Genomic DNA, 22193 nt, shown 5'->3' with positions numbered 1-22193 from the left:
GAGCTATTGCCAATAATCAAAGTCTATGCTTTAATGTGATTCCCTTTTTGTGTACTAATAGAACTAAGCATGGCTAAGCATTTCCTAAACCAACATCTAGTCATTTTAATACCCGAGTTAGCAATGGCATAAGGTAAACAATATATGGCTGAGTAGTAGGACCCATCCCACGTGATATTGTAAAACGATGCAATATTTAATAGAAAAGCGGGACATTTGTAAATTGGGTACAATATGATCAATTATAATGCATGACTTGCCTTGCTCTCGCACTGATGAGACCACAGCAACGTCTTCGAGAAACCGTGGATCGACGAAACGGCCGAAATCTACGCGACAAACAAAGCACACAAGCAAAACAGGCTATAAGACTACTGAAACAGGAAACAAAACCAATTTTAATGGATTCTATGCATTTTTATGAATTTACTGAGACTTGAATGGACTTAATCGGAGCTCGGATGAATTAGTTATGATTTTTAGAAGATTCTCTGTGTTTTTACTATTAAAGAAAAGCCTTAATGTATTTATTGCGCAATATTGCCCTAGGGCTGACGTCAGCAAGGGGGGTGCGGCGCCGACACGCGGGACCCGCGGGTCAGTGACTCAAGGAGAGAGAGAGAGGGAGGGGGTACTGGCAGGCGGGGCCCACCGGGCGGCGGCTCATGGGGAAGAGGTGGCACTGGCCGGGCTCAGCTCGGCTGCAAGCCGGCCGACCGGTTAGGCGAGCGGCGGCGGCGACCGGCGAGAAGATGGCGGCGGCCGGTGACGCGGGCGACGGCGCATCGTGGCGACGCGCATGCGGGGAGCAGCGGCGCGCGCGAGAGGAAGAGAAGGGGAGGGAGTTCTCACCGGGGTTCGGCCGGCGCGGGAGGAGACGACGACGAACGGCGACGGTGAGCGACCGGAGGGCGACGGCGAACGGCGGCCGAGCTCCAGGACACCCTAAGAGAGAAAATGAGAGAGGTTAGAGGGAGAGAGGGTGTCCACGCGAGTGAGATCCATGGCCGACGACGGCGGCTATGGAAGGGCTCACCGGCACGCGACGAACGGCGGGCTCCGATGGCGGAATTCGACGGAGGAGGGGTGGACGATGTAGCCCTCGGCGATGCGAACCCGAAGACGACGACGATGCGGCTCGGCGGCGGCGCTAGCGGCGGCGAGCGGCGGCCGGAGGAGTGGAAAAGGCGGCGGCAACGGGTGTAGCGGCGCGGGAGCGATAGAGGGCACGAGAGGGAGTGGTGGAAAGAGGAAAAAGGTGGAGGGGAGTGCGGGGAAGCTTTATTGGGGCTCGGGAGAGACGGACGTGGCCGGGGTGCTCCCGATTTCGCCGGCAACGTGGGAGGTGGAGAGAGAGAGAGTGGGAGGGGATTCAAAATTTGAATCCACCCCTGGTGGGCTCGCGGCGCGGGCGGGAAGGCGAGGGCGTGGGCGGCGTCGCGGCGACGTGGGCGCGGGGCGTGGAGTGGGCGCGGGAGCAGCGGGATACGTGGCGGCGTGGGCGGTGGTTTCGGCGGCGGTTGGTGCGGGCGTGGGCAGCCAGAGGTTAGGGAAAGGGCTGATAGGTGGGCCCCACCTGTCAGCACCCGAGAGGGAGAGGGAGGCCGGGTGAACTTTGGGAGTGGGAGGGAGGAGCGGGCCGGCGCGGGAAGAAATGGGCCGGCGGCCCAAGAAAAGGAAAAAGGAGGGAAAAGAAAAGATAAAAAGGAAAAAGGATTTTCCCAGGGATTTAATATTGCACTTTGCTTATTTTAATTGGTTAAAATTATTTCCAAGGCTCTGAAAATTCCACTAAAATTCCTGTTAGCATATTTTGACATGTAGAACCCAAGAAAAATTCCATATGTCGATTTCGATTATTATTTGCATTTATTAATTTGAGGAATTAGCTCTAGGTTAAATTGAACAATTTCTTCAGACGATTTATTTTACAAATTTTAAAGCTGGAAAGGGGAACTTCAGGGCGTGACAGAACGGCAGCGACGGCCGCGAAAGGACGGCGGCGGCGCACAGCGCTGCCTGCGTCGACGGGAGACAAGAGATTGGATATTATTTGGGGATTTCTCACTGTTGCTGCCTTGCTGGTTGTTACCTAGGGTTTTGCTGGGCATTTTGGTCTTTTTTGAAATTACTGACAATGTAAGAGAAAATCCCCTATGTACCCATGAAAGTTCACCTAATCCCTTATATATCCCTGAATTTTGCTCAATCCCTTACATACCCCTGAATTTTAGTTTGGATTCCTTCCATGCCCTTTCCGCTAGTTGACCGTTAAATTCTTTTGAAAAGGTCCATTTTGCCCTTTGCTATGAAGAAACATAATAAATTAATGAAGCATATTATTGGAATGTAAAAATTTGTTGGATGAGACTATTATATTTATGAGTATGTGATGCACCATATTATTTGTGACAAATTTACTTTTACATATGATATAAAAAGTTAATACTTATTTATTAGTTATTAAAAGTTCTTTTATGTAGCATATGTGTTTTCATAGTAATACAACAGATTTGTTTATTACTATCATAACACATATGCTAAAAAAAATCTTTTAATAACTAATAAATAAGTATTAATTTTTTTATGTCATATCTAAAAGTACATTTATCGCAAATAATATGGTGCATAACTATCTCATAAACATAATAGTCTCATATAACAAATTTCTATACTTCAACAATATACTCTATTAATTTATATGCTTCTTTATACCAAAGGGCAAAATGGACTTTTTCATAAGAATTTAACGGTCAACTAACGGTCAACTAGCGGAAAGGGCATGGAAGGGATCCAAACTAAAATTCAGGAGTATGTAAGGGATTGAGAAAAATTCAGGGGTACAGAAGGAATTAGGTGAACTTTTAGGGGTACACAGGGGATTTTCTCACAATGTAATGGATGTATGCACTAACAGAACTAACAGATGCCTAACGGTAGGGACATGGGAGGGAACACAACAAAATCTCGAGGGCACACAGGGGATTGGTCAAAATTGGAGGGCATGGAAGGGATTGAGTCAGTTTTGAGGTGCATACAGGGAATTTACTCCTCCATCTGTTGTATTGATCTTATGTGGACTTCCTTGCACCTATAGAAAGCCATAGTGTAGCCTCCCATCTCATGGGTATGTTGTTCTGACCATCGCACCATTGTTGCTGCTGGAGCTGCCCTGACTTCGCTAGCCCAAATAGAAAGCTCGGTGAGCCTCCTACAACCCTCATGGTGGTCTTGAGATAGTGAAAGTGAAAACAAGTGGTTCTTATTTGAATACAGTTCAGGAACTACTACCAATGTATAACCCCACAGACATGGACATACCTCGGTAGGAATACCACATACCTGTTATGTGCAGAGACAATACTCAAACAAGAATAGAGTACGTCTACAACAAATAAGTAATAAGTCCTTGATAAGGATATGAGACCTAGTCCAACATAAGCCCTACCATGATTGCTCTTATTCTATCATAACATTTTCCCCAATTTCTATACCGCTACCACGATAGAAGGTTGAGCCTATTCAGATGTCAATACAAAACCAGACAACTAGAGCAGAGAAGTCGAGTCGTCAACCACAGGACAACTCGCTACAAGTTTCCAATAAGTGGATCCCGACAAGATAGTTGGTTAGATATTTACTAGAGCTTTTGCTTCACATGTCTTGTGCTTTGTACACATCCATATACATATAAACACAAAAAATAGAATGTTAGTTTATTACCCTAAGGAGGCCCTAAACATGTAAAAAGAACATAGTCTCAACATGCATATGTGAGGGCCAACGAAACCAAACTCTGACACCACCCCAAGTATACACTACTAGAGTCATAAGTTTAGTAGATGACAAAAACCTTATTTATCGAAGGTTCCAAACGAAGTAAAACTTAATTATGGATAAACAGATACGCAGGATCGAACAATAATAACTAAGCCTACAAGAAGGAGGGTGAATGGTAGGAACACCAAAAATCGAAAACTTTTAGTGGAATTAAAAGAAAAATGCAATGCGACTTGTTTTATTTCATACGAAAAGCACAAGCGCTTCCATCACAATTTATTAATCACAATGGTTGAATTATCACAAATTATAATCACCTCTTGATCGATATCAAATCAACATATATCATTGCAACCAATCATATCATTCGTGACCCACTACCAACAGTGTTGCGATTCATCTCAGGCCAGAGAAATGCTGCTACAGTACTACAGTCCCTCGCCATGCATGTGCCGTCAGATGTCCAGCTGGTGATTCCATCCAGCCGTCCACACGGTCATCGCTCCATCCCTCCATCCCCTCCGTCCTCGCTATATTTAGTCCACGCAATCACCACACCAGCCACCGCCTAGACATCCTCGCTGCCTCCCTGCCAAAAATCCCCAAATCCTCCTCTTCTCGCCGCCGCCGCCGCGCTGTCTTCCTCCCGCCACGCCGCAGCGCCGCCTTCCTCCCGCGACGCCCGGCCGGCGCCGTCTTCGTCCCGCGGCGCCCGGACGGCGCCGTCTTCGTCCCGCGGGTCCCGGCCGTCGCCGCCGCGCCGTCTTCCTCACGCGGCGCCCGGCAGTCGCCGCCACGCCGTCTCCCTCCGCGACGCCCGACCGTCGCCGCCGGCACCGCCTTTTGCGGATTCATTCCTTTGGCCCGTCGCTGCCGGAGCTCGGTGACTGTGGCGGCTACGAAGCACGGCGCCACCACCACTATCCCGATCTGCCTCTCTGTCCCCTTACCCAAGTTCTCAAGTTAATTCGTGAAATGATAACAAAGAATATAGCTCTTGATTCAAAAATCATTTCGACTATTGCCACTTCTTTGGTTGCAAGCAATGAAGGCAAAGCATTGTTGCAGGTCTTGCCTGATTTCAGTGCAGAAATATCGAAAAGCGACATCAATTCACCCCCGGAGTTATTGAAAATGTTGCATAATGTGTGTCCCCAAACAACTTGAACCTGGCGTTGCTTTGTGAGTCTCATTCAGGAGCTTTGCTTGCAGGTAGCACTCAGTTCATATCTGAGATCTAATACATGTTCCTTTGTTCATGGTCGGCCTATAATTTGTGCTCTCCATTCCCAAGGCATACTCTATATCACGCGAATGTCTATGAAGTGTTCTACAGCAAACTCTTAATCTCACATAGAACGATCAGTTTATACTCTATTACTTTTTTTTTGGTTGTTAGCTGTAGAAAATGAATCACATTACCTATTTAAAATTTTTAGCCATTGGACCACTTATATATACATTTCTTTACAGCTATTTGCATTATGGGTTACTGCATGCTAGACCAGAGGTCTTAAAAGCCAGCAATGGCAGAGGTTACAGCTGCTGTACATTGGGGGGACATCAAGGTATTGGCACCATACTTGCTTCTTTCATGTTTTGCTGCTAAAATAGCTCCCTACCATGGCCAGCCTATTCGTAAATATTCAATCAATTTTATCATTGTCTTATTGTCTTATGCTCTATTTCGTCGGCTATGAGAGTATATTTACTGCCGCTTAATTTATCAATCTGTTAGTGCTTCTAGCCAAATATTGCATATGTATATACTTTCCTTTAGATATATTGTATCCTGTGTATATGTGTACTAAAGCTATATTGCATTGGATTATTATTGTTTCAGCAAGGCCTTGTCACTCTTCATTGAGCTTTCACACGATGTCATGCTCTTCTGGGCCATCGACAACTACATCACAGCATAAACGAAAGGAGCCTTTGCCGGACTCTCCAGCTTCAGGTTAGTGTGCTAGCTATAAGCTGCAGACAATATATTCATATATGTTTTCCACAGGTCCCATTCTGTTTGTGTTTACATGTTCAGTCCTATCTCCACTAAGGTTTGTCAAATTCACTTTCTTCCTGCTGTATTGTATCGCCTACAAACTATTTTTCATATAATCTTGCCATACGCTTAATTACATGCATATTCTACGTCCTTGCCTCACATAAGCAACTTTGTTTTGGTACATATGGCCCCGTGCCTCTATGAGCAGCTCAGTTTATTACTAGAGCAAATATGTGCAGTGTGATTTTCCTTTTTCTTAAATACCTAGATTCATATGCCCATCATGCTATATCAACATTTCTAGCGTACACAACAACACACTGCATATTTCATTTCATTTATTTTTCTCACAAAAATGCTCTTGCTTCACATGGGAGGCTTCATTTGCTAATTCTTCTCCTTTTATTCATACTTCAGGTTCAAGGCTTGTAGGTTCCAGCTGCATGGCAATTGCTCTTTGGTGTTCCTCTACCTGTTATTTCCTGGTATTATTTCAGTTATTTTAGTAGTTCCTTGGGAATTCTTATTTGTTGTCTAATCTTTATCTCCGTATACATGATCATCATTTAATTGTACTGGTAAACATCATTCCCTACTCTATTTTTTATTGCACCAAGTAGTATGCATAAACTGTTATTCAGTTAAACTATAGCATATATTTTTGTATGTGTCTATGTATATATATATATTTGGCAGTTTCTCACTAGCCATTTTCGTTCTCTGGGATTGCAAAGAGCACAATAAGAGGCAAGCATTGGACCTTAACTAACAGGATAACCAAATATTGTGATAGCATTTTAATGGTTTGTTCCATATTTTGTAAATCATGGATTTATGGTTTGATACACGTTTTCATTGATTCTTCTACGACCACCAGCCAGGTAATTTCAAGCTATTATATATATACTGATGCTACATATTACTCAACATGATTTACAAAATTAGAAACTGTTTCATTCCGTTGAAAATATATTTTTAACAGTTACGTGGGATATGCATGGTGTTCATTATTTTATATATCATGTACTAAGAACATATTGATGCTCTTCATCAAGGTTAAAAGGTGGATCTACTTCCCTTTTTCTTTTATTGGTGGCTAAAGTAGATTGATGCTAATTATTGACAAGCTGGCAAGAATATTGAACTCTCATATCTGCAGAACTGGCTACAAATTCATAGGTTCTGGATCATGGAGAAGTAAACCTTGATTTCTATTTGTTTTTTTTTCATGGCCGTCTTAGTATAGATTGTAAAATATGTACAATATAAGTTGCAATTACTACCTGTGATGTGCTGACACAGTTTTGATTGACTATCCTTCCAATTAATCATCGCCCCATTGGTCTTCCTGGGTACAGCTAGGTATTGAAATACAAATGTTGTTTATTTTACTCACGTTGTTGTAATTGTACTATGCACCGAGATACCCATTGTTAGTGTAACATTGATTATAAAAAAATTATGGTACGATTACATCAATCAAAATTTAGAACATCGTGATATTCTATCGTGATATTCTTTTTCTGATCGAGTTGTTGTTGTATAGCACTGTTGCAAGCTATGTTGTTTTCAATCATGCTTTTTTTTTCTTTTATGATTAAAGATCTTGGATGATGCCCGCGCATCGCGCGGGGGGGCACGGCTAGTTTATAATGTCAACGGGACAGCAGACGGCGTGCGCCCACGCTTTTGTCGTCCCACGTGCCGCAGCAGCACGTGTCATAGTAGTCGGAGGGTGGGAAGCTGAGCTTGCATGTCACTTGTGGGTTATGTACACCCAGCTTGATGCAGTAGTCGTTGCATGCTGGAAGAGTGCATCTATATACGGTGTAGCACTTGTCTGCAACTGTAATATCAATAGCATCAGCAGTGACGAATCCACAACAAAACTTACAGGGATCCTCTAAATTTTTATGTAATATATTATTACGATTAATGTGACCTAAAACACCTAGAGGTGCTCAGTACACCGAGTAGTTACGTGTAGTAATGCCACTAAATCAGTATGTTATATATTTGCGTATAAATGCATGCATAGGCTGAAACAAAATTTTATGCCTGTAAATAGGATAAATAAGTGTTGGAGTACGTTTTATACATAGATATAAGAAATAAATTAATGGTGCATAAAAAGACTCCATTATTTTTAAATTGAGTATCATTGTGTTTGAATATAAGATGTTTGTAGTATTTACAGTTTTGTGTATTATTAGAAATTAGTGCAAGATAGAAATCTGAAGAGAATAGATTATTGTACCTTCTGCGTTACAAGGTGAGAAGATCATCGCCATGACTGCAATGGCTGTAAGTAAGAGAACCCTAGCATCCTTCTTGAGATGCGCCATGGGAGGAGATATATATAATGATGCAAAGGCCAAAGCAAACCTTATTATGTTTTGGTGTGGGGGTTGAAACATATGCCTTTGTGGGCGTGTTTATATAGAGTTAGAAGGCTGAACCAAATTGGGTAGTTATTAATATTCTATCTACTCAATTGTTTTCTAAAAGAATTTTCTACTCAATTATCGTTTTATTTATCTTCCAACTGTCATTCATTAGTTGGATATATTCCTTTTCTGTCAGAATGTATTTATTTTTTCTAATTTGGTTTTTAGATGAATGGATAGTTGTGGTAGCAGAAGTGGATTAGGCCACTAGGGTAAGGCGATAAATGTGTGCAGATGCAACATTTGAATAATATCCCCTTTGGTGCTTGTTTGGAGAGTCCTAATTAAGTCGCAGACCATCCAAGGATAAGTACGTCTTTATCTCTTCTACTTTAAAACAAAATCTGGCAGTAACGACCAATGCAAATCTACTCATTGTTAAAAGGGTTAAGTTTGAATATTTTTCCCCCTCAACTACCACAAAAGTTCAATTTACTGTCATACCAGAAACTCTACACTCTCTTTTCCTCTATACTCTCTCTTCTCTCGCCTCCTCTTGTGTGGCCTTCCCCTCCATTGGCCATGAGCCCACCTCACCGCCAGTTGCACAACCATGCCCCCAGGTCCTACACGTACAAGTTCAACCGCTTACCATCAAGCGTCCTCCACGAGCTTCCCTTGCGGCTCCAGCCTCTGTGAGTTGGCGCTGCCATAAGAGAGAAGCAAATTGCGGAGTCAAATCTAGGTGGAGGCAAACCTTGACGAGGCGGTAGCACTCTAGGATAGCATGGGGGCCTAGTGAAGCTAGAGGTCAACGACGAAACCGTGGCAGCAGTGAGCATGCGTGCATCTGTCGCACCACGATGACTTCGACCTCACGCCATTGCGCCCCCCTCCCCCCCCACCACCACCCCCGCCCGCCCTCCCCCCCCCCCCCCCCCCCCGAACTCACCTATGAAGATCAATGAGGATTGCGATGGTGATGACGATGATGCGGACGCTGCCTCTTGGCCAACATTGAAGATGGCGGTGTCACCTGTGTGCTGGAAAAGATAAGGTGGCCATAGCAATCACCACAACCACATGTTACCGTCTCACCTCGTCTACCATCCTCAAATCCGTTCTCATTCCCCCCCTCTCTCTCTCTCTATCTCTCTCTGTCTCATACTTTAGCCTCATTCATAACCGCCGATGAGCTCCCCCCTTGTAACATACCCGAAATTTTAGGACTTAAAAATTTCTAGACAAAATAGATATAGGCAAACTTTTACAATTTTGAGAGCCAAAAATTTCCGTTTTAACTTAGGTGAGACCAATCTAAACCATTGCATAAATAAAATTTGACAACAAAATAAAACCTTTTCATTCCTAACATTAGACCATAAATTCCACCAAGCAAATGAGCATACATGTGCATAATGCATGCCTTGACTCGAGTCCCTTGTGCATTTGGATTTTGGTCTCGCATTTTACAATAGGTCCCATGAGCATAACTTAAAAGGGTTAAATTACTAAATAAACTTATAGTTAATCTTGGGTGATAATATGTGGACATAATATTTACTCAAATATCATCTTCTCAGTTCGAAAGAAGTTTAAAGTAATTCCTATAATAATATTAGATGCAATTATGAAGAGGGAACTCATATACAAAGAAAAGGTCATCCTAATTCTCTAAAATATTTTGTACAAGATAAAATCATGGGAAAATTTATGTAGACAATGATTAGCACAAACTATTCACTGTAATTTTGGTCAGATATTAACACTCAAGTTGATACCTCAAATAAATTAATCAAAACAGTCACATAGTAGACTAATTAAAATCCTTTATTGGCTAAAACCATACTTCACCCAAAAGTGAATTAAAATGCATAAAAGTATATGAGGTAAATAATTTATATAAATACTATATTATTTATCATATCTCAATATAATTTTTCTAGAATTTTATTCCTCTGTTTAAGCCTCCTCAAAATTCAATCTAGCTCTTAGATAACCGATCTTTGTTTAATTTCTGTGATCAATCTATCCATAATTTTTAAGTGCAACCAAAAAAAATGGCAACTAAGTATAAACATCTACTTCCAGTAAAATCAACACTACTTAATCTGATCCACACATTAAGCTATGAAGCTACAAAGTTAGAGGAGAAAATAATTCCGAAAATTCATCCAAAATCAAGTTTACCCATGTATTTACCCACACCTCTCCCTTCCACCTACTAGTATACTTCGTCCTTGCCCCACCTGACAGCCACTAGAGCTAGCTCTAGCTCTGTCAAACCACTTCTCCACCGCTCCAGCCGATTGAACAGACGAGAGAGAGAGAGAGATCGTTGGCGGAGGGAGTGCTCGACGCGTGGAGCTGACGTGCCGACGCCGAGTTTCACCTTCAACTCCGCCAACTCAGTCGCCCTTCACCATTCAACACTCTAGAGCCGAAGAAGCCGAGGGAGAAAGGCCCTCTGCCTCTCTGTCATCCTCATTCTCGCCGGCGGCCGTGGAGACGACGACCGTCGCCATCGCCATCGTGCCGCGGTCGTCTCGACTCCTTTCCCGATCTGAAACCTCCTATCAATGCCATATCCATTCCACCTAATCTCTCCTCTTGACATGCAGTGGTGACGCCGGAACGCGACCGTGCCCACGGGAGCTTCGGAACGCCGCCGCTTCGGCATCATCGTCGCCCGACCACCCTAGTCCATCCCGGAGCAAGCCGCTGCGCCATCGTCATCGGCTCGACCCCAGGAGCCTGTACACTGAGATCACCGATTTCTTCCCCAACTCCGGCCGCCAACGTCGATCTTCGATTCCTGCCGCTCCGGTGAGCCATTGTTCGATTCCTCGCGCAGACACCATCTCTATGACCTCACAGCCCTCGTGCATGCCTACTTTTAGCAGCTCGTCGTACCGTTCGAGCCGTCGCCGTTCACCTGAGGAGGAGCGCCGTCGCCGAGCCGTTCCGCAAGTCGACGCTGCTGCCAAGACCTCGACAACCCTAGCTTGACCCACGGTGAGCACCCTGTAGTCTTGAAGACCTCATGCATGCTTTGCATTCGCTTCTAAACGACCTCCATGCACACATGCACCACCACCCCGAGAACCACCGCCGCTCGCACCGCCGTCACCATTGATTCCGACCACCTCTAACCTTGAGACAACCACGGATAGATGCGCAAGAAGCTTAGGAAAATCTTCTCTTTTGGTCACATCACGAGATCGGCCGCCGTTCATCGCCGGCGCAGGCGAGGAGCTCGCCAAGCCGCCGCTGCTCTGTCTGCCCTGTCTCTCCCAGGCGCTGACTCGCTGACGAATGGGCCCCACGTCATTAGGCGCTAGGGATCTCGTTTAGATATTTTAAAACATGTAAGGTTTAAAATGTAAAATATGTTAGATTGACATGTGGGACCAAGAATCTATTAGTAAAAACTGTAAAACTCGAGGATTCCTAATAAATTTGGTTAAAACACGTTCTAGGGACCTCACGATCTAATCTCTGGAACCCTAGAGGCCTTTTTGCATATTGATCTCTCACTAACAGGTGGACCCATCCCTTCTAAAATCTGAGAATATAAAAGAAAAACACTTAAAACATTATATTTTCAACAGAAAAACACTCAAAGTTGAAAATTCATATAAAATCAAATATAACTCATTTTGAGATGATTCCAGTCGCTATAGATTCACAAAGTTATGAAATTTAATTTAGAAATATAAAACTTGACACTCACTGTTCAAACTTTGTCTCAAAAATTTGTCTAAGGTAAAGCATACGTAACACATACACAAACTTATAAAATGCATAGAAAATTTAATTTAACTTGTTTTGGGACAAACTCAAATTCTACAAATTCATCATCATGCACTCTCTGGTTAGCTGAAATAAAAGTAATCACTTGCTTTGTATCAAATGCCTCTAAAACTATTATCTTTAAAATGACTAGTTTTAGATAAGCTAAACTTTATAAATTCATACAAAATTCAACTTAGCTTTAATTTGAGTAAACTTAAGTTCTGTAGGATCACCAAAACATGTATTTCCAATTGGTAAAATAAAAATATATATTTTTTTATAATAAAAGCCTCTAAATATTTATGTAAGGAATAACCAACATAGAGCAGCCTTTAATTTGTAAAATTTGTAGAAAATTCATTTTTAGTCCAATTGGAATGAAGAAAGTTTCTATAGAACCAGAAAATAGTGAGCTTCAATATAGTAAAATAAAACTTGACACCTTTTGTAGAGAACATAGCTCAAAATCTTAACTTAGTGAAATAAGAATTTAAACACATAGTGTTGTTAAGGTAATACATAGATATGTATAAGTATATATGCACTTAGCTCTAAATAAACCTAAATAAAACTTGATAGACCAGTGAGGCCATAGTTCCATCCCCATTCACCAAAACTTAGAGGAACTTAGCTCAAATGATAATTCCTAGGTTGATATTTATAAAGTCATCCATATAGAACCCCTCTATATTATAAAATATGAACTAAAATAATAAAGGCCCTAAACTTGTGAACTAAGGATAGATTAATTAACAAAATTATTTGCTTCATTCATCGCAACAAAAGTAGAATAAATTCTGAACCTCAAATACCAAAGGCATGTGCATGTAGGACACTATACACCTATAACATGTTATAACCTGTAAAATGCATAAAGAATTCATAATAACTCTAAAAATTGTGAAACCAAATGTGTTAGTATTATAAAACACATCTCTACACCCCTGAGAAGTCTAATCTAATAAATACCACTTTGCAAAAATACTTGGTAGCATTGCCTAAACCTATACTATTATATACCGACATAATTTCTAAAATTCATAACTCCCAAATAAAAAGTGATAAAATAGAAATTCTTTCACCTAAATTCATTTTAAACCAGTACCAACACACTGTGTACAAATCATGCATTTTAGAGCATTTTGGATTTTTACCTATTTCGGTGTTTAATTGCATAGCGTGTCCTTTATTTAGGTCATTGCATAATCGGTGAAGGAGTGGATTAGGCGCTAACATTTCTTAGTATTAAGGCAAGTTTTCTCCTCACATCCTTTGAACACATTGAATCCCATGATTTGATAAATGAAAATATTTGTTTGCAAAGATGCATATGAACTTAGACTATATCGGTATTTAAAATTGGGATAAGGTAGTTATTACCTATTTGTTGCATTCCTTACCTTGAATAATTGTGATCCTTGCTGCTTGAACCCCTAGAAATGGTTAGAGTACACTCTTTTGTGCTCAAATGGGTTTATATATGCTCTATATGCAACTACTTGCTTAACCATGCTTAGAAATATGCAAATGCTCATTCCACCTATGATTAAAATATGATTTTGACACATGAACCTTTTCTGGAATAAAATGAATGTGATGGGTATTTGTGGACTAAAATGTGTAAAATGTGATTTTAGACTTGGGCGGCAAGTGGTGTGCATATGGTGTTAGTTGCATACCGATAGGGGGGAGTGTTTGCTCAAGTCCGTAAGGACCGAACTTGTGTCACCAACTTAAAGTTATTCGTACATCCACATGTGCTAGTATGGGATGGCCTAAGCTAATTAATCTATTTAGGACTAGCCTTGCATTCTGTTTGGCCGGTGTGTATTAGTTAGTCGATAATTCTAAGGAATTAGTCGATGATTCAGAGGAACTTCCTATTTACCCCGATGTGGTAGTTTAGGTGACTAAGTCTGTCCAATACAACGGTATTGTGCCACGTGGTGGGTTCCTGTCGTGTCCGCCACCACGGCCTTAAGTTTAAGGCGTGGGCCCGCCACTTAACGGTTCTAGACATATTTCCAAGTATGCCTAGGATGAACACATATCGTGCTGGTGCAAGGCTAGATTCTAAGTAGTGTAAAGGCTTCATTGTGACCTCTAGTCCGCACTCATAATGTAGAGTGTGGGGTGCTTGGCCGGCACTGAACCAACTAGAGTGTAGCCTCCGGGCTTCTATCACATTATGTGGGTAAACCCGTACAAACTCTGCAGGAGTTCTTTAAACTAATCGATTAGCCGTTCTCATGGTCATGAGCGCTTTGGTGAAGTGTCATGAGTATAGACTATGTTTTAAAAATGTGAACATGTGACTTGGTTTGAAATTGATAAAATGTGTTGAGTTGTGTAAGTGTGATGATATATTATGACTTGTTGTCAAGGATGACATCAAGAGATTGACTATGATGGAATTATGATGAACTAAATGTTACAAACTTAAAAACTTATCTTTGTTAATTGAAGCATCAACTCCTTTACAAAGGATTTGCGAAAATAAAACTTGCTTTATGGTGAAATTGAACTACATATTGCCTTCCTTTGAATATATGCCTTACATTTACATGTAGTATGTTATGATTGACTTGTGCTTGCCAGTACATTAACTTGTTTAATGTACTGACTCTTGCTGTTGATATAACCTTTTGTTTGCAGGTTTAGACTTAGTCTTTGAGTGATGTGGGTTCTTGCTGTTGATATAACCTTTTGTTTGCAGGTTTAGACTTAGTCTTTGAGTGATGTGGGTTCTGATTGCTTCTTCTAGAATGAGAACTTAATGGGGTAAACCCCTAGTCGGTGTGCTTGTGATTGGGTAGTCAAGCTTCCGCTGTTATCTAATATTTATTTGGCCGATCGGCCTATGTATCTCTAAATTAGTTGTAAATTTTAATTGCTCTCATCTTATTGTGTTTGCTATGTGTAACCATCCTTAAGATGAAAGTGTGAATCTAGTGCATATCTTAGGAGCTAGATTCACATGAGTATGAGTTAAAAACATATGAGATGTTGTAGATCTTTAGCCATTTTTGTCAAGTCTCCTGAATGTGTAACACATCTTGTCGCCGCCTTCGAGTAGTTTGACGGGCACATCTCAGACTGAAGTTAGCTGGCAGACTAAAGGCCCAGCAATGTCTCCGATATTCCTCTCTCGAGACGTTTGATATTTCATTATACTTGTTTGATGACTTGAATTATTCACTTCATGTCTCAATTGTAATGGAAGGTCCGGAGAGCCTACGACACCCCTATGGTGGTAGCGTGAGGCAAACAAGGAGTTTCAAGTGGTGGTAAGAGGACAAGGATCTAAATGCGGCCTAATGGTGCCCATTGGCGGATTTTTTCATGCTAGGCCTTGTTATCCCCCAGTTTAGGAAACTGGAAACCTATTAAGTTTCCCTATATCAATCCCTCAATTATTAGGTGGTAAAAACAAGTGTAACCAGTAAGAAACATATAACAAAATAAAATTAAACTAAAAGAGTTTAATACCTTTAATAAGGCTAATAATGCCACATCCTATCACATAAACAACAATGGAAATCCAGATTAATGCTAGACCCAGGCAACATGCTCACAAACCGTTGATTGGGATCATGACTTAGTATCAACTACCACTCCGATCATCCCACTAAGCAAGCGAGCATGCTAGCAAGGTCTTCGCTTCTAACCTGCTCCAATGCTAAAAATGTAAACGAGCAACAGTGAGTACAAACGTACTCATCAAGACAACACTACAAGATGTATCAGTGTATACTGGGATTCAAGGATGGCTTAGTTTTTTTTTTTTTGCATAAAGCTAATTTTCGCAAATTAATTCATAAATCTATGACTTAGTTGTTTTAACTGAAAACAACGTTAAGTTCAAGTTGTTAACCATCAACGAGAGCTCCATTCACCTTCCCAAGCTTCTCTAGGTTCGTTTTACCCTCGTATCCAACTTACCATATATCATCACCAATGCCAACCTTCCCGCATGCAAAGAGTGGATAGGCCACATAGCTTCCAAATCCTAATGTAAACAAGTTTAAAATATCTAAGGCTGGTCAGGAGTATTACAAGTCTCGGAGATTCTTTAATCGCGAGCACCGCAATTCGATAGATTTGTTTTATTCACATAGTGGATGTATGATTTACTCACAGTCAGTAATGCACCCAACGCATGACACTATAACCCTCATGCACTCCAAGTGCCCATCCCTAACTCGAGCTAGCGGTGAGAGGAGACCTCAAACCCGGGCATCCAGATGGTTACATCCTATCTTTCTATAAAGTTAAGGCCCACTAAACTTAACATGCAAAGCTATCACATCCACTAACAATTATTACATCTCAAACCTCATGCAAGCATGCTAATTTATTAAGTTTTAGAGCTTTAAAATACAAGCATGTTAATTAAATTATCATCCTACATAATTCACATAATATTTCAATATATCTTTCCATCACTTCTTATAATATCCTATATGCATATATAGTTCATCCTCACTTAAATTTTAGAGCTTTTAAAATCCAAGCATATTAAATCATCATTCCATGTAATTATCAAAATATTTCAATATATCTCTCCATCATTTTGTATAATATCTATATACCTACACAATTCATCCTCACTTAATTAGTTAATGTTATTTCTCTCTTATCTCATTAAGCTATATCACCTCAATTGTTTCTAGCTCTCAAATGATTAATCTATCATTGGAATGATCTCCCTCATTTTCTTCTCTCATAAAGTCACATCACGTTAATTTTACATTTGGATCATCATTCTATATACTATTTAAATTATGATAAACCACATCAAATTATGCAAGTTTCTGTCGTCTAGCTATCTTACACATTATTTCAATTTATTATTATCATACCAAGCTCCCGCAACAACGTGCGGGGTTTCACCTAGTTTTATATATAACTATGGTGCATTTTAGGTTTGACATTGATATCACTACGACACTTGGATGCAACGTCACAACAATTTGAGTACAGAACCAACCATGTATGGGATGTCGCCCCACTCGGATTACTGAATCCACTGGGTCTATACCCATTCAAGAAATACAATTGTACTCTATTTGTTTACTGCATAGCTTAGAAGTCAGTCCTTGACTGACCAAGGTCGGTGACTAGCCATTTCGTAGAGCCATCCAAATTCCATCTGTGCCACCCTAGTAGAAAACAAATCATTTGATTAAGTGTTTGGTTTCCCAAAGGTTTTGAAACATCGGTTGGTGCCCATGTCTCCATCCGCTTTCTGATAATCACCCACGCAATCCACTTTCCGATAATCACCCATCCGAGAGTAATCATTGTGTTCACATCCATATTTCAAGCATGGAGTATACGAAAGTCTAAACTATCATTGCTAAGCCATATCATTAATTGACCAATGCATAATATAAGACGAACGCAACAAGGAGTTTGGTTAACACTTTCAAGGTGGCTTATAATCAAGTTTTGGGTACACATTTTGTAAGTAACATGCAATTTTATTTGCAATCAACACATTTATTAAAAAGGGATACACATGCTCAAGGAGGGAAGCATATACTGACTTGCCTTGCTCATGGCGTCCTATTGATTAAACAACCCGCTTAACCTTGTTCAAGCTTTCTCATTCTCAGATGGCACTATCACATTCCTCATGATAGTAATACAATCTAGCTAATCGTGCCAGAAGAAGAGAATGCCACAGTCAATAAACATAGAAAACCAAGACGATCTACGGCAGAACTAGCTGACTGCGGATTATGTTCTCTGCTTTAGAACTAAAGGGCCTCTTGGGGCTTGAGCACAACAATACTAGGGTGGATTATAACCTTAGCTTATTGTTGACGGTCGTTACAGACCAATTTCGACCGTCAGTATATCCGAAAATAAGAGAAAACTAGCAATGCTTGCATGCATATTTATTTAAGAATAATCTATTTTTACTTGTACTTGGTAAAATATAATTTATACGAGAAGTTCACATAATCGGAGGAAGAATAAAGAAAAATAATATCAAAGACACAACTCTGACCAATCAGGCGCGCCGTCTTTGAGCAGTTCGAGTGGCTGGTGCTCCTGCCCTTCTCTGTCCCCCCTCTCATCGACGGATCCCGCCGCCTGTCCGCCCCCCATGCGCATGGATCCATCAGTGATGGCCATGGGTGGGGCAGATCCGGCGCCCGCTCGGCGACCAGGAGCTCACCATCGCTCTCCTGCTCCTCCCCTGTCTCCTCGTTCTCCCTCTACCACTCCTCGCGACGGTGCGACAGGCTCGAGCAGTGGGCGAGGCGAGAGCGGCGGCAGCGGCTCGTCGACGAGGGCGGCAGTGAGCTCGGGCGACGACGACAGCATACAACCGTGAGGATCCTCCGGCGTCGGCGACGGGAGGGGCAGATCCGGCGCACCCTCCTCCATCCTTGCAGACCGCGTGTATCCCACCACCTCTCTGCCCCACACGTGCGCGGCCGGAGACGCTCCCCCTCTCACCGACAATGTGGGCCCACAAGTCAGCCTGGCAGTCACGGGAGCAGACACCACGGTTGTTGTCTTTTCAAAATGGAATAGAATAGCAGTGGTTAGATGTCAACTAGGGTGTATACTGACTAAGCCTATTATTAACTATTAATAAGTTTTTAATCCCATTAGCACAAAGTAGTGCTCACTTCTGCAACCATCAGTTGTTTAGAAATGCCATGGGATTTCCAAATAAACCATCAATTGTTCTGTGGCATTGTGGGAACAGGAAGGAACTACTATGGCACTAGTGCACCCTATCTGCTTAACTTGAGAATAGGTGCTACAAATGCATTATAAATTACTTCCTCCGTTTCAGGTTATAAGACTTTCTAGCATTGCTCACATTCATATATATGTTAATGAATCTGAAAGTTTTATAACCTGAAACGGAGGTAGTAGTACAATTAAGTTCCAATAAATCTGATAACCCGATTAGCATTGGCCGGCGAATGATAGATTGGCGCTTGTGCTGAATCTATCATTCGGGAGAAAGGAAGTAAGTGCCTAATCTGCTCAAATCCGGCAGCGGGCGGCAAAGGGGCAAGAGCTGGGGCCTCGTCGCCACCTCACCTGGATTACCCCATTGAGACTGAGAGGATGGATGTACAGGTCAGATTGCGCGCTGTGTATAGAGAAGAGAAGCCGGTCACCCGGTCATTGGGGAGGGTGGTGCAGCACTACAGCAGTGTCACGAACTCTCGGATTCCGGCGAAACGCTCGGAGATTGAAGGGGAATCAGGTTCGCGATTGAGGAACGAGAGGAGGAGTAGAGCAGAACAGAGGTATACGATGAGAGGTTGTTGGTTTGAGTTTTTCTTATTTGATAAATGCTTTACAGCTCAGCTCGCCATATAAATGGCCGCACAACGCACATGTGTCCGATGCCACCGCCGAACCAGCACGGCATATCGATACACATACACGCAACCGGCCCATCTACGGCCCATCACAGAATACAACCCAATTCAAAGAATCACCGACGAAGTATCTAATAGACTTAAGGATCACGACATTTCTCCCCTCCTTAAGTATCAGCTTGTCCCCAAGCTGGTGATGACGGAAAACGTGCTTGAAGTTGACGAAGATTTTCCCAAGTCGCCAGAGAAGCAGGAAGCCCCGACAATTGCACCAAACCATATGGAACAGCTAACTTGCCACGTTTAATCAATTGTCTCCGTAGAACTGCTTCAGGTTGGACAGTATCAGGATTATCAAAGCAATTTAAGGGTAAATCATTACTTACAGGTATGTTGGGTTTCAGCACCTTCTTCAGCAACGACACATGCACAACAGGATGAACTGCACTGCCCGTGGGTAATTCCAATCTATATGCCACTGCACCAACTCGAGCCAGCACCTTGTATGGTCCAAAATATCGAAAACAGAGTTTCTGACAAGAGTGTCGAGCTACTGACATCTGAACATAGGGCTGAAGTTTCAGAAAGACCATATCACCAACTTCAAACTGACGCTCTGAGCGATGTTTATCTGCTTGTGCTTTCATTCGTTGCTGTGCTCTTAGAAGTTGCTGTTGGAGGATGTCATTGAGATGGACTCTGTTTTGAAGCCAAACTTGGATACCAGGTACTGTGCTTTCTCCAAGATTCACTAGACCAAACTGATTTGGTTGCTTGGCAAACATTACTTCATATGGAGATTTGCCCAAAGCACTGTGGAAGATGTATTATACCAATGCTGAGCCTGGACTAACCAGTCTGCCCATTTTGTGGGACAAGCATGAATTGTACACCTCAGATATGACTCCAAACACTGGTTAAGTCTCTCTGTTTGCCCATCTGTTTGGGGGTGATAGGATGAACTCATGTTCAGCTTCACATCGGCCAACCAAAATAGCTCCTGCCAAAGTGCACCGGTGAACACTCTATCTCTATCTGAAATTATAACTTGAGGCATTCCAAACACATCGTAAATATGGTGAATGAAAGCTTTTGCTACTGTGAGAGCTGTAAATGGGTGAGTCAAAGGGATAAACTTGGCAAACTTGGTGAATTTATCTACCACAACAAGTATAGTATCATATCCTCCAGATTTGGGCAAGCCTTCCACAAAGTCCATGCTAACTGTGTGGCAAGCCTGCAAGGGAACAGGTAGTGGTTGAAGTGTACCTGGTGTCTTGCAATGTTCAGTTTTAGCCTGCTGGCAGATTGATCAGGTTTGCACATACTCAATGACATATTTCTTCATTTTTGGCCACATGAACAGGTGCTTGATCCTTTTGTAGGTAGCCTGTATGCCAGAGTGACCTCCAATCCCACTACTGTGCAATGATAACAATACTGCCTGTTTGGCCTCATGATAGTTGCCTAGCCAAAATTTTCCCTTAAACCTAATCACCCCATCCACCAAAGCAAAATCATCCATGCCCTCAGGCTGAAGAGCTAGTTTCTGCATCAGCTGCATAGTGGCTGGATCTTTGTGATAACTTTCCACAACCATCTCCAACCATTTAGGCTGACTTGTTGAAATTGCATAGATTTCTTGCTGCTCATCTTTCCAAGACAGATCATCAGCAACCCTATCGTCTTCCCCTTTCTTGTATCTGATCTTGTATTGTAAACCCATCAATTTGATAAAAGCTTTGTGTTGAATACTTGGTGTCAGCCGTTGCTCATTCAGATGGATCAAACTCTTGTGATCAGTGTGAATGACAAAGGGCGCATGTTGCAAATACTGCCTCCACTTATCTACTGCCAACAAAACAACCATACATTCTTTTTCATAAGTTGACATAGCTTGAGATCTGGGACTGAGAGCCTTACTAATGAAAGCTAGTGGATGCCCACCTTGCATCAGGACTGCCCCAATGCCTACACCACTAGCATCTGTCTCAACCACAAATTCTTTAGAAAAGTCTGGTAATGCCAGAACTGGAGCTTGAACCAATTTCTGTTTGATCATGTCAAAAGCCTGTTGTTCAACTTTAGTCCACTTGTATGGCACATCTTTCTTCAATAATTCAGTACGAGGTTTTGCCAATATGCCATAGTGTTGTATGAACTTTCTGTAGTACCCAGCAAGTCCCAGAAATCCTCGTAGTTGCCTCTGAGTCTTTGGTGGTGACCATTGCTGGACTGCCTGAATTTTGGCTGGATCAGTTGCCACTCCTTCAATCACAATAATGTGCCCTAATTTCGCGACCGAGAAAATTGCCTTTTCCCAAACGCTAGTGTATTAATCCCTGTCCAAGGAAAAGCCGGGGTACACCAAATAAACATGATACAAAACGCACATCTTTATTATATCGATAATATTTACATTATTACAGAGGCACTTCAGGCTTGACAAACAAAAATAAACAGCAGCGGACTAGCGGGCCTACGGCTCCATCTTCACAAGCGCTCAACTGGGGTATAAGCCAGGACTCCACCTAAGACATCTTCTCCAAAGCTTCTCTTACTGAAGGGGGAAAGATTGAGCAAGAATGAGTACAACCACAGTACTCAGCAAGTCACACCGGAGATGCATAATTAATGCAAGGGAGTACAAGGGGATAATAATATAGGGGTTAAGTTTTGCAGTAAACAGCATTTAAAAGTCACTTAGTTGCCCAAAGCCATTTTATAAAGATGATCCTAGTGCTATACAGTATTATTAATCAAGGCCGTGAACCCACACGAACCTGCCTTAACCCAAGGCCTACGATGATTCAGACCGAACTGGCAACCCGACCCTGGGTCCCAGCTAGTCCCAAGCCAACCCAGGCC

The 22193-nt window shown here is 42.1% G+C and overlaps 2 long non-coding RNA genes across 7 annotated transcripts; both read left to right on the top strand.

Moving 5' to 3' along the window:
- Nucleotides 1-4343: 4343 nt before the first annotated feature.
- On the top strand, nucleotides 4344-7140 carry LOC107279236 (uncharacterized). Its single transcript, XR_010737086.1, has 5 exons — nucleotides 4344-4742; nucleotides 4849-4992; nucleotides 5254-5348; nucleotides 5624-5737; nucleotides 6203-7140. It is a non-coding gene; the product is annotated as an uncharacterized lncRNA (long non-coding RNA).
- A 3402-nt stretch (nucleotides 7141-10542) lies between these two features.
- LOC112936628 (uncharacterized) lies at nucleotides 10543-14990 on the top strand. Of its 6 annotated transcripts, none has more exons than XR_010736894.1 (4): nucleotides 10543-10998; nucleotides 11073-11187; nucleotides 13162-13217; nucleotides 14623-14990. It is a non-coding gene; the product is annotated as an uncharacterized lncRNA (long non-coding RNA). The 6 variants fall into 6 exon arrangements; XR_010736892.1 differs by having other exon boundaries at nucleotides 10544-10998; nucleotides 14684-14990; XR_010736893.1 differs by having other exon boundaries at nucleotides 10546-10998; nucleotides 11076-11187; nucleotides 14684-14990.
- Nucleotides 14991-22193: the final 7203 nt, after the last annotated feature.

This window comes from Oryza sativa, chromosome 10 (genome assembly GCF_034140825.1).
Source record: "Oryza sativa Japonica Group chromosome 10, ASM3414082v1".
Taxonomy (NCBI): domain Eukaryota; kingdom Viridiplantae; phylum Streptophyta; class Magnoliopsida; order Poales; family Poaceae; genus Oryza; species Oryza sativa.
Note: the sequence above shows the minus strand (reverse complement) of the source record. Positions and strands in the feature narration are given on the sequence as shown.